Source organism: Oryctolagus cuniculus, chromosome 15 (assembly GCF_964237555.1).
Source record: "Oryctolagus cuniculus chromosome 15, mOryCun1.1, whole genome shotgun sequence".
Lineage (NCBI taxonomy): Eukaryota > Metazoa > Chordata > Mammalia > Lagomorpha > Leporidae > Oryctolagus > Oryctolagus cuniculus.
The window spans coordinates 17,671,321-17,682,926 of record NC_091446.1 but is presented as its reverse complement, the minus strand read 5'-3'; the positions used below and the strand labels follow the sequence as shown (position 1 = coordinate 17,682,926).

The 11,606-nt window shown below is 39.5% G+C and overlaps 1 protein-coding gene across 9 annotated transcripts in view; it reads left to right on the top strand.

The window, feature by feature from the left end:
- Window positions 1–11,606, top strand: part of VTI1A (vesicle transport through interaction with t-SNAREs 1A) — a 375,822-nt gene that overhangs the window by 98,759 nt on the left and 265,457 nt on the right. The window lies entirely within an intron of this gene.

Genomic DNA, 11,606 nt, shown 5'->3' with positions numbered 1-11,606 from the left:
AATATGTTACTTGACCAATCCTTGGGGAATGTGGCACTGTCTCTGTTGCACATCACAGTCATTAAGGGGACTTTCCTTGACTGAACATCCAGTGGTGAACCTCTTTCCACATGGGACTGCCTTGGGGTCAGGGGTCTTCTTGCCTTGACAGTGGTCACAGGGCTTGATTTGGTTGATGAAGTGCGTTGTGGGGTGTCTTTTTTTTTTTACTATGCCATTCATGTAATTTCTTCCCAAAGTGGAAAGAACTCATCACTTGGACTGTTTCGTAGAACGCAATGGTATATTAACCATAAAGATTTAGAAAATTAGATGTTTATTTGTCATATAAGACTTGGGAACTTCTGAAAGAGTATAAAACCAAGTGTGGGAAGAAGAATAAGAAGGGGCTTGTGGTGGTAAAGACAGATGTGCTGCTGCTCCTGCATGGACAGGAGTCATCATGTTAATGCATTTTATTGGACATGTTCGCAGATGGAGTGAAGAATGAGAAGGCAGGATAAAATACATTCTTTCTATCCTGCTTCTTATTGAAGGAATGTTGAAACAATACACTGTGGTGACCATGTTGCTTTTGTATTTTCTGCTCTCCTGCTGGTCCTCAACTTCATCATACCTATTTTATCTAAGGCTTTGCGTTTTGTCTGATGTAAACTTATGGAACTTACCATTTTGTTACAGTAGCAATAGAAGAACAGTGACTTTTTAAAGGATTTATGTTTTTGATTGAGGGGCAGAGAGATGGAGAAGCAGAGAGAGGTCTTCCATCCGCTGGCTCACTCCCCAGATGGCCACAATGGCCGGAGCTTGGCCGATCCAAAGCAAGGAACCAATAACTTCCTCTGGGTTTCCCACATGGGTGCAGGAGCCTAATCACTTGGGCCGTCCTCCACTACTTTCCCAGGCCATTAGCAGGGAGCTGGATCAGAAGTGGAGCAGCTGGGTCTTGAACCAGTGCCCGTATGGGATGCCAGTGCCACAGGCGGATGCTTAACCTACTGTGCCACAGCGCTGGCCCCTAAAAGAATACTTTTTATTAATTAATGCCTTGTTGAGGAAAAGACATGGAAGCGCTAGTGTGATTTTTGAAACAGGACAAAAGAGGAAAATGGTTTCCAAGTACTCTAGTCTGAGAACTAGTTTTATATTACAAATTTTCAACAGTCTACAGCAAACTGAGAAAAGGGGCAGAATGTATTGATTTTTGTGTAAAGCGTATTTTACTAATTTGAAGCGCTGCGCCTTGGGGGCCAGTATGTGCTGCAGTGAGGTGAGCTGCTGCTTGCAATACTGGAATCCCATATCGGAGCACTGGTTCACATTCCAGCTGCTCCACTTCTGATCCAGCTCCCTGCTAGTGTGTCTGGGAGAGTAGCAGGGGTTGACCCAAGTGCTTGGGCCCCTGCCACCGACGTGGGAGACCAAGATGGAGGTTGAGGCTCAGGCTTCAGCCTGGACCAGTCCAAAGCGTTGCAGTCATTTGGGGGTGAACAAGTGGATGGAAGATCGATTTCTCCTCTTTCTCTTTCTCCCCTACCACAAATAAATAAATAAATAAATAAATAAATCTTTTTCTTTTTTAGTACAAGAGCTGTACTTTTTCCAAGATAATATTTTTCCTATTTTGGGGTTAAAAAAAAAAAGAAAAGATGGTTTTATGATACAGTAGCAATAGATAGAAAATATACGTTTGGCTTTCTCTTTACCTGGAAAAGTAATGAAACTGGTAGGCCTATTTTGGACCCTCTGAAATTTGGTTGCTTTTTGTTCCTGTTTTTGTTTTTGAAATTCTACTTGACTACGAAATCTAGCAACTATTTCCTGATGTACTAAATTAGAGAAAGAGAAAAATCCCATTATCTGGCCCTGTCATTAGTCAGCTGTGTTACTTAACCTCTCTGCATATGCTCTGATATTTGCCACATGGAAACTTAACACCAGATACTTGCTATCCCATAAGATTATGAAGTAAAATAAGACCATATCTAAGTAGGACTCTGTAGAAGTTGCCATTTTTATAAGTTACTATCAGCAAAGATAGTAACTTAATCTTCATAATAATTGGCAAAGATTTCAACAAAAATCTGTAAACTTTTCATTAACTTAGCGGTCATAATTGACAAATATTATACAGAGAATAGTATGGAATGGGATAGGATGGTGTGGAATGAGTATTTGAAGGTGATGGTCTTCTTAACAAGTAATGAAATTCATCTTCTAAAATTTAGCCGTTTTGGGGTGGGCATTTAATGCAGTGGTTAAGAGGTCACTTGGGACACCCATATCCCACATCAGAGTGCCTGGGTTTGAGTCCCGGCTCCACTGTTGCTAATGCACAACCTGGGAGGCAGCAGATAACAGCTCAAGTACTTGGATCTCTGCAAGGGATATCTGGATTGAGTTCCGGGCTCCTGGTTTTGGTGTGAGTCAGCCCTGGCTGATGCAGGCTTTTGGGGAATGAACCAGTGGAGGCAATCAATCAATCAATCTCTCTCTCTCTCTCTCTCTCTCTCTCAATGAAAATAAGAAAAAATAAAATCCGGTCATTTTTTATATTTCTACGTTATTTTGTCAAACAGTCACTGTCTCTTCAAGAATGGCTACTCAGCAAAGGGACATATATCCAGAGTTTGTTTGGTATGAGGAAAAAATACATGATTCTAAGTGCCATTTACACCAATATGCATAGAATTGAACACCAGTCATGTTTTTTGTTTGTTTGTTTTGTTTTTGTGGATTCTTTCTATCTGAGAAGACTGGCAAAGTTAATTGAACAATTCTAGTAAACGGTAGATAGAAGAATAAATGACATTAAAATAAAAGAAGGTGAGGCCGGTGCTATGGTATAGTGGGTAAAGCCACCACCTGCAGTGCTTGCATCCTATATGGATGCCAGTTCAAGCTCCACTTCCGATCCAGCTCTCTGCTATGACTGGGAAAGCAATAGAAGATGGTCCAAATCTTTGGGCCTCTGCATACATGTTGGAGACCCAGAAGCAGGTCCTGGCTCCTGGCTTCGGATCGGCCCAGCTCTGGCTGTTGCAGCCATTTGGGGAGTGAACCAGTGGATGGAAGACTTCTCTTGGTCTCTTTGCCTCTGCCTTTCTGTAACTATGCCTTTAAAATTAATTAATTAATTAATTTAAAAAAAAAAAGCATATACTAGAACATTGCAAACTAAGATTTCTATCCAGAAGCAAATTAGCAGGGGGCATTTGGCACAGCAGTTAAGACACTGTTTTGGATGCCAACATCTCATATCATAGTCACTGAGTTTGGGTTCCATCTCTGCTGTTGATCCAGGTTCCTGCTGATGTGCATCCTGGGAGGCAACAGGTGATGGCTCATGCACTGGAGTCCCTCTGCCACCAATATGGGAGAGACCCAGATGGAATTCTGACATCCTGCCTTCAGCCTGGCCTGATACTGGCTGTTGTAGGCATTTGGGGAGTGAACCAGCAGATAGAAGGCACTCTGTGTGTGTTTCTGTTTCTCTTTTTCTCTCCTCTCAGGCCTTCAAATAAAATAAAGATGAGTAAATAAAAATATTTTTTCAAAAAACACAATTACCAGATGCATTAATGGAGGTTCCTTGGGAGCAATTGCCTGAGCCATTGGCTAGATGGAGCTCGCATTTCTCTTAAGTTCTCGTCCTATAGTCTCTGAGGAAAATTGTGTCTTCCTTCTTTCAGTTACTACTGATAGGCACTATGACATTTTCCTGTGGAAAAACTTACTTTGTTTGAGGTCAGAGACTTAATACTTAAAACTTTGGGTTTTCTGCCCTTTAGTCTGAAATTACATTTCCTTTTTTCCCTGAAGTAAATATCCCAGAATTATATCAGGAACAAAACTAGTGGAAGCTGAATGATTAATAAAAGAAATATGCTGAAAGAAAAATTATACAAGGGCAGAAATTCAAAAACTCCCTGTCTCCTTTCAGTGGGTACAGAGTAGTTTAAGATCCTGTGCTTTGGATGGGCCCAGTGCGCCTGGAGCCGCTTGTTTGCCCACATTCAGCAGCCTCATTTCGTGGAATCGTGATTTGTCCCATTTGCTGCCTTGGGTCCTGACATCCCTGGGGACCTGAGCATTATGAGTCAGCGTCCCTTCTCTCTGTAATCACTGTGAGCCAAGCGGCTTTGACTCCCATTTGGCCATTGATGTCTACAACAGAGTGCTAGGCTTCCACCAGCCTCTGTGCCCTCAGGAAGAGGTGCCCCACCCTTCACCCAGGGTCCTATGGGAGTAGTGACTGGCAGTGTTGAAAATACTACAGTGTTGATTGAGCACTTCATAGAGGCCACTCCCTGTTTCAGTACTGTATATTCCTGTTCTAGTTACTCTTCAGCATGACCCTAGACAGGGGTTGTTTTCTCATTTTGCAGGTAAGAAAACAAGCAACTAAGAGATTAAGTCATTTGCCCACACTTACAAAGCTAGGAAATAGTACAGTCAGACTATCTCATTTCCATATTCTTAGCCAATAGACTGCACTGAAACACGAATGCCACTAATATCCAACACCTAGAGTTGTCAAACTGATCTGTTGTAGTCAAAATGTGTCATGTTCTCGCATCTGTTAATTTCTTTCCCCCATAATTTATTTAACAACTGTTGAGTACTCTGTGCCATGTGCTGAGTTTACAATAGTGAATGAAGACAGTGAACATACCTTGTCTCAGGCTGCTTCTATTACAGGGAGGAAGTAGGCAGGCAGAGACAGGTACTTTCTGAAATTAATAAATAAATGGTCAGGTTCATTTCAGATGGTAGTAAAGTAAGTCAGAGTATTAAGGAGCAACTGATGAAAGCTGCCATAGGTTGGCTGGTCTGGAAAGATCTCCCGGAGAAGCAGCCTGTGAGCTGTCTTGAATGGTTCAAAGAAGCCGTCTATAAGCGAATCCAGGAAAGCTGATGCATGCCAGGCAGAGGGGAGAGCAAGCGCCCAGGCTGTGAAATGACAGGGGCTGGGGATGTTCAGGCAGCACAAAGAAGGCCAGCCTGGCTGGAGTGAAGGGATAAGGGGGCCTAGTACATGGTTAGGGTGGTGTTCAGGCAGGAAGCAGGTAGTGAGGCCATCGGATATGGGAAGAAGTCTGCAGTCCAAGGAGATCATGTGATCATGTGATCATGCAGTGACTCTCAGCGGGGGTTATAGGTGTGGAGGGCCGAAGAGTGGAAACAAGGAGACATACGAAGAAGTTTATTACGGCAATCACAGATTTGGTCCTTTTGCCAGGTGAAATTACTGATGGAGGGATTTGATGGTGAGCATGTAGGAGAAATCAAATCCATTTTGAACAGCATCAGAGACAAGGAGCTCAAAATCCATCATTGATTCTTTTAACAGTTGACCTGAGTTCTCAGACTTACCAGTGTTCAGGCCTGGAATGGCTTTATAAACAGACAATGTCCAGTCCATCAGGCTAGCAGGAACAGACATTTGTGATGGTAAATCTGGGTTGAAAACTAGGTTTCTGGTCTTTTGTATGCAAAATGATGACAATGATACATATTTTTCAGAGTTCATGAGAGACACAGTGTATAAAGAAGGGTTAGTTAACTGCTTAATAAAAATATATTTTATAAATCTCTGTCTTCGTTTCAGATATGTTCTGATTTTAAGTGCACACTGTGACTTTGGTTAATTTTGTATTTATATAAGGAGGAAATGGGTTAGTTCCTTTACCCAAAGTGAGGGTCTGGATACCAACATTGGTATCACCTGGGAACTTTTAGAACTGCAGGATCTCAGGGCCAACCCCAAGTCTACTGAATCAGAATCTGCTTTTATCAAGACCAGCTGTGATTTGAGTGTACTTTAATGTTGAGTTAAATGCCTGTTTTTTGGTTTTAGTATTGAGTCTGTGGTTTATTTGTAGTAGAAAAAAGTCATTGCTTTGAATTTCATGTAAATGCGTGTAAAATTTAAGGTAGGTAGCTAGATATAGTTAGCACCTGCACTGACTCTAAAATAAAAAAAATATGGTTGTATCTGTTAATGTAAATATTAGTGGCATTAGATATAAGGATGGTCTTATTTAGGAGCTACCAAGATTCTTCATGTTGCCTTAGTTAGGAGTATGTGAGTAGACATTACTCAGTAACTAGTAATCTATCCTGTAACCCAAAAGGAACTCATTATACCAACTTTATATTTGACAAATGCATTTTACTCTTATATCTAACACCATTTACAATCATATTTATTACAAGAATATATCTTGTTTCATTAGGGAAATGCAAAAATGACTTTATGAGTAAAAATAATGACACTGTTGTATAGTTGCATGTTCTTTTGAAAAAATAAAATGTTTACTACACATACCTTATTTGTTGTGGATTTAATGACAGGGGATTCTATCCATTTCAGTTTTGATAGTTTCCTTACAAGTTCTGTTTCTCACTATGAAGATTATCTCTTTAAAAAAAATAGAAATATGGGGGTCAGTGTTGTGGCATAGAGGGTTAAGCCGCTGCCTGTAGCACCACCATCCCATGTGGGCATCAGTTAGAGTCCTGGCTGTTCCACTTCCTATCCAGGTCCTGCTAATGTGCCCAGGAAAGCAGCAGAGGATGGCCCGAGTGCTTGGGTCCCTGCATCCATGTGAGAGACCTGGAAGAAGCTCGTGGCTCCTGGCTTTGGCCTGGTCCAGCCTTGGCCATTGTGGCCATTTGTGGAGTCAACCAGTAGATGGAAGACCTCTCTCTGTAACTATCTTTCAAATTAGTAAAATAAATCTTTAAAAATAAATAAACATATGGATTTCACTTTAATTCCAAAATGTCAAAACTCTGTTATAGTTATCTAATCTTAGGAATATATATCCACTGTCATGTTTTACATGATATATTCAGATTATTTTTGCACTTGATGGTTATCTCATCAAAATTTTAATTCATTTGGAGTAACAGTGTTAGCCAGAGAAGCATGAAGAGAGAGAGAGAGAGAGAGAGAGTTTCATCCACTGGCTCACTCCCCAATTGGCCACAATGGACAGAGCTGTGCCGATCTGAAGCCAGGAGCCAGGAGCTTCTTTCAGGTCTCCTACATGGTTGCAGGGTCCCAAGGACTCAGGCCATCTTCTACTGCTTTCCCAGGTCATAGCAGAGAGCTGGATCGGAAGTAGAGCAGCCAGGACTCAAACCGGTGCCCAACTGGGATGCCAGCACTGCTGGTGGCAGCTTTACCCGCTACGCCATAATACCGGCCCCAACAAATAAATTTTATAGTATAGCTTTTTAATGAGAATGAGATAATTTGTGAACCACTGTTTCATTTTCATCTCTATTTTAAGAGTTCTTACAGGAAAAGCAATCAATATATGGCATGCACTTACATTTTCTTCAAGTCAAACAAAATGTGCTTCATGTTCAGAACATTTTAAAGAATCTGAACAAGTGCATTTTAATAGTTGGGATGACTTCCTTTATATATTTGTTTCCAGGTCTTGGCTGAACTAATGATGGAGTGTTCCAAAGCCTTTTGTGTGGTTACATGGAGGTTGTGCAGTTTAAGAGCACAATATTGCAACTTTATCACACTCCATATTTTGTTTCTTGATGATTTCTTTCAACTCATCCTTTTATTATTTTGATCAACTTGTTGTAGAATTCATTCAGAAATTTTAGTCACTTTGGGTAGTATTTATTTAGGTAAAGATGTTACCAGACTCAACGCCATTAATTTTATCATCTCAGTTTACTGCACATATACTGACACTGCCTCTCCTGATCCCATTCTCCCTCTCCTTACTGTATCATCTTTCTCCTCTTCTTCCTCCTTTCCTCCCTCTCCTCTTCAAAAAACATTTTGAAGGTTCACCATGCTATGTAGAATATAGTAGGTAGATTTGAAAATATAAATCCTCAAATCTATTAGTTTATAATCTATTGAAAAGATTAATGGATAAAAGAATACACAATAATATAAAGTAATGCATGAAGTATTTTGATGTTGTCATCCAGCTTGGAACGTGTACTGATATCTCCTGCAAAGTATATCAGAATTTACTGATAAGTCATTTTTAAGACTTCAAGAAAATAGACTCAAAAAATAATCACGACTTGTTTCTTGCACTTAGAGCATCTATGCATTGGTAAAAGAATAAATTTCTTGATTCTCAGTTATTAGTGAGAGCTGTATGAGATCATATGAAAGAAGGTGAATATTGTGTTTTATTATTTGACAAGCTTTCATCGAGTCCAGCTGAGTGCTAGTTGCTACCGGGATACAAAGCTAGCAAGACAAGTCAGCTGTCACAGTCATGGGTTCTCAGAGTAGCAAATCTTATGTCCATTAATGCTGATGCAAGTGCGGACTGTAGTTCAGAAACACTGCATGTCCAAATTATTAGAGAAATAACAAATTAGCTTCTTATGTTCTATAATATAAGAACATAGGATTATGTAGTTGAACTAATATTAATTTTATTCAACCATATATACTTTACACAAGAACTTTTTTTAGAAATATTAAACTTTAGGCCAGCACCATGGCTCGCTTGGCTAATCCTCCTGCCGTGGCGCTGGCACCCTGGGTTCTAGTCCTAGTCGGGGTGCCAGATTCTGTCACGGTTGCTCCTCTTCCAGTCCAGCTCTCTGCTGTGGCACGGGAAGGCAGTGGAGGATGGCCCAGGTCCTTGGGCCCTGCACCCGCATGGGAGACCAGAAGGAAGCACCTGGCTCCTGGCTTCAGATCGGCGCAGTGCGCCGGCCATAGCGGCCATTTGGGGGGTGCACCAACGGAAGGAAGACCTTTCTCTCTGTCTCTCTCTCTCACCATCTAACTCTGCCTGTACAAAAAAAAAAGTTTCTCTTCATTATTTTGGGTGATGGAATGTTTTCAGCATCTGAAGGACATCTCTGTTTGAATAGATACTTTTTAAGTGCTGAGACTTGCATGACCATATCCTGTGAGTTTTTAAAAGTTTTCCCCAGTTGTAAAATAATTATTTTCGATGTGTACTTATCACTTACTTTATAATTACAAGCATGTTAAATTCTAAGATCTTGAAAATCCTGATTCTATTCTGAAGAGAATAGAGGTAACTTTCATTTGGGGTAGAGCTCTTAAACAGTATTTTCACGTTGTGATTAAATTTGTGAGGTTCTCTGAGATATTGGTGTGCTCTATAGTGGTAAGAAAAGAATGCCATTTAAACCTTATTTGGAGAACCTTCTCCTTAGGTGGTCCAAGTGAATTCATAGGGTTCATTTTTAATCCATTAAAAAGCATTACACTCATTTTTAAAGGTGCCTTGCCTATCGCTTTTCCGGTTGGTCTGTAAGGTACACATGAAGCCATTCTTACTCTCTCGCATCTCTGAGTTGAGAAAAAGAATGACGACCAAAGCAGATTGCTAAAATGCCAATTTACTTTCAAATATTACAGTGAAGGACGGTTAAGCTTATGACCTTGTTGCACTGTACTTATATAACTTTCTTTGGGCTTTTTTTTTTTTTTTAATCAGGCTTATTTTTCCCTTTGAGTCTGAATTCTAGCGCCCAGAAGTTTTCCTTTCAGCAGTGTTTATGTATTTAACAGAATTTTCTGAGGTGGGTGCTACAGAATTGTCACAGCATGGGTTCGCATTGGACTAAGACTTTGTGTACGACTTATATCAAGTGGAAAACTTGATGGGCATGAGCTTTTTAAATGGCTTTTTTTGTGTGCTCTACATTTGAAGCTTTCGACTATATTTCCTGTTGGGCTACAGTGTTTTCCACTGTTGCCACAAGAGAACAAAGTTAACATTAAAAAGTAATTTTTTATTGAAGAATATGTTTTTCTAAGTCAAGTCATTATCAAAGAGATTGTCGTGGTGGGTCATCATTCATGTTTGGCATTGAGCTGCCCTTTTGCATCTTAAGATATAAACTCTAAGGCATAGTTAAATAAATATCTATTTATTTAGAAACAGGAAGAAACCACTTAGAAACCAGAAAAGGAAAAAGCTCTTTGAAAATTGTCCCTTTTGGAGGAAAAATAAAGCATGTTGTTAGGTAGTCTTACCATACCTTCCAGATCACTCATTTCATTGTGATCAATTACCTAACATCCCCATCCACACTGAATGGTTATGATTTCCATTCACATAAAATATCAATGCAATGAAGCTAATTTTCTTTATTTCTATTTTCAAAGTTAATTGAAGCACATGGCACTTAAGAAGAGCATAGTGGATCCTTAACATGTATTGAGCAAATAATTAGTAAGCGCTTTAGAAATTAGAATTGGGTTCATTACCCTTGTTCTGGGCAATAGTTGATTTCTGAAATAGGAAGAAAAATACTGCCTTAAATTAATATTATTAGCATAATTTGCATTTGAAATAGGGTGAAGGAGAAATTTAACCCACCTAAAAGGTAAAAATAGATTGTATGTCATTTAGGAAGGCAAAGACCCTGGCACTACCCTGTCCTAGGCACTTGGAATATAAAGTTCCTTTAATAGGCTAGAGTATCTTTAAAAAAATGCCTGTGTGAGAAATAGATAGCTATATATCTTTACAACAAATATAATTAGTATTTTTGAAGCAGTATGGAGGAAGTAAGCAAGCCTATTTCATTATGTTAGAGAAAGACTCAGAAGAGATGGAATAAGTAAAGAGAAGGGGAGAAGAGAATGTGGGTAAACTCTGGCCCAAGCTAGGCTTTGGGGCAAATGGTTGGTTTGTGAGAATTTTCAGCGTGTGTCCTATGGCATATCTAACATTCATCTCAGTCATTAAGTATACTTGAAAATGATAACATTTATTTTAACTCTAACTTATTATTTCAGAGTAACATGCCCAGTTAACCTATCCATTAATGATCATATATACAGTTATTTTATTTAATACATTTTAGAAGTGTGCCAAAAATAACAGTGATCCCATAAACAACAGCATTGTGTATTTTGCTGTAAAATTTTCAATCTACTTTTGCATCTGTTACCTCATTGTGTCATCAGTCAATAAGTTAACTTATCTGAAATGCACATTACTGGATCAGACTGAGCAGACCTCCCCTGAACTCTTCCCCAGATGCCATGCACCTTACAACCAGAACATACAGTTTATTAGATTTCATGAAGAAATCAGTATTTTCTGTTTTCCCTTTACCGTATTAGCATATCTTGGGCTCATCCCTAATGTTGAGTGTCTTCTGCAGATCTGTTGATGAGTAAGCCTGTTACTCAAGCCAACAAGCAAGCAATTTTTCAGTAAGAAAGCTGACTGATCTAAAGGATGTGTCAGTTTTTCTTACTGGCCTTAGTTAGCATAGGCCTTTTACAAAGTCATCTAAATTTTTCATGTAGGTAAGTTAAAGAGATTGACTGGAGTGACTTTGTTAATATAAAAAAGAGATCTTTAAAAAAAAAAAAACTACGACTCCAAAAGGTAAGCATGAAGATGGACCAACTATGTTATTGCCTCACTGATATTGCCTACCAGCTGTGAATGTTCTTACTACAATGAATCCCCTCATTTTTATTGCTGTGTGCAAGGCACAGTGTTTCATTTTTCTTCCTACTTGGGCTTCCTGTAGAATACACACCCCATATAGTTCTTTAAATTCATACTGTTGTGAGAACAAGTAAGTCTTTCTGTTCTCTCCTT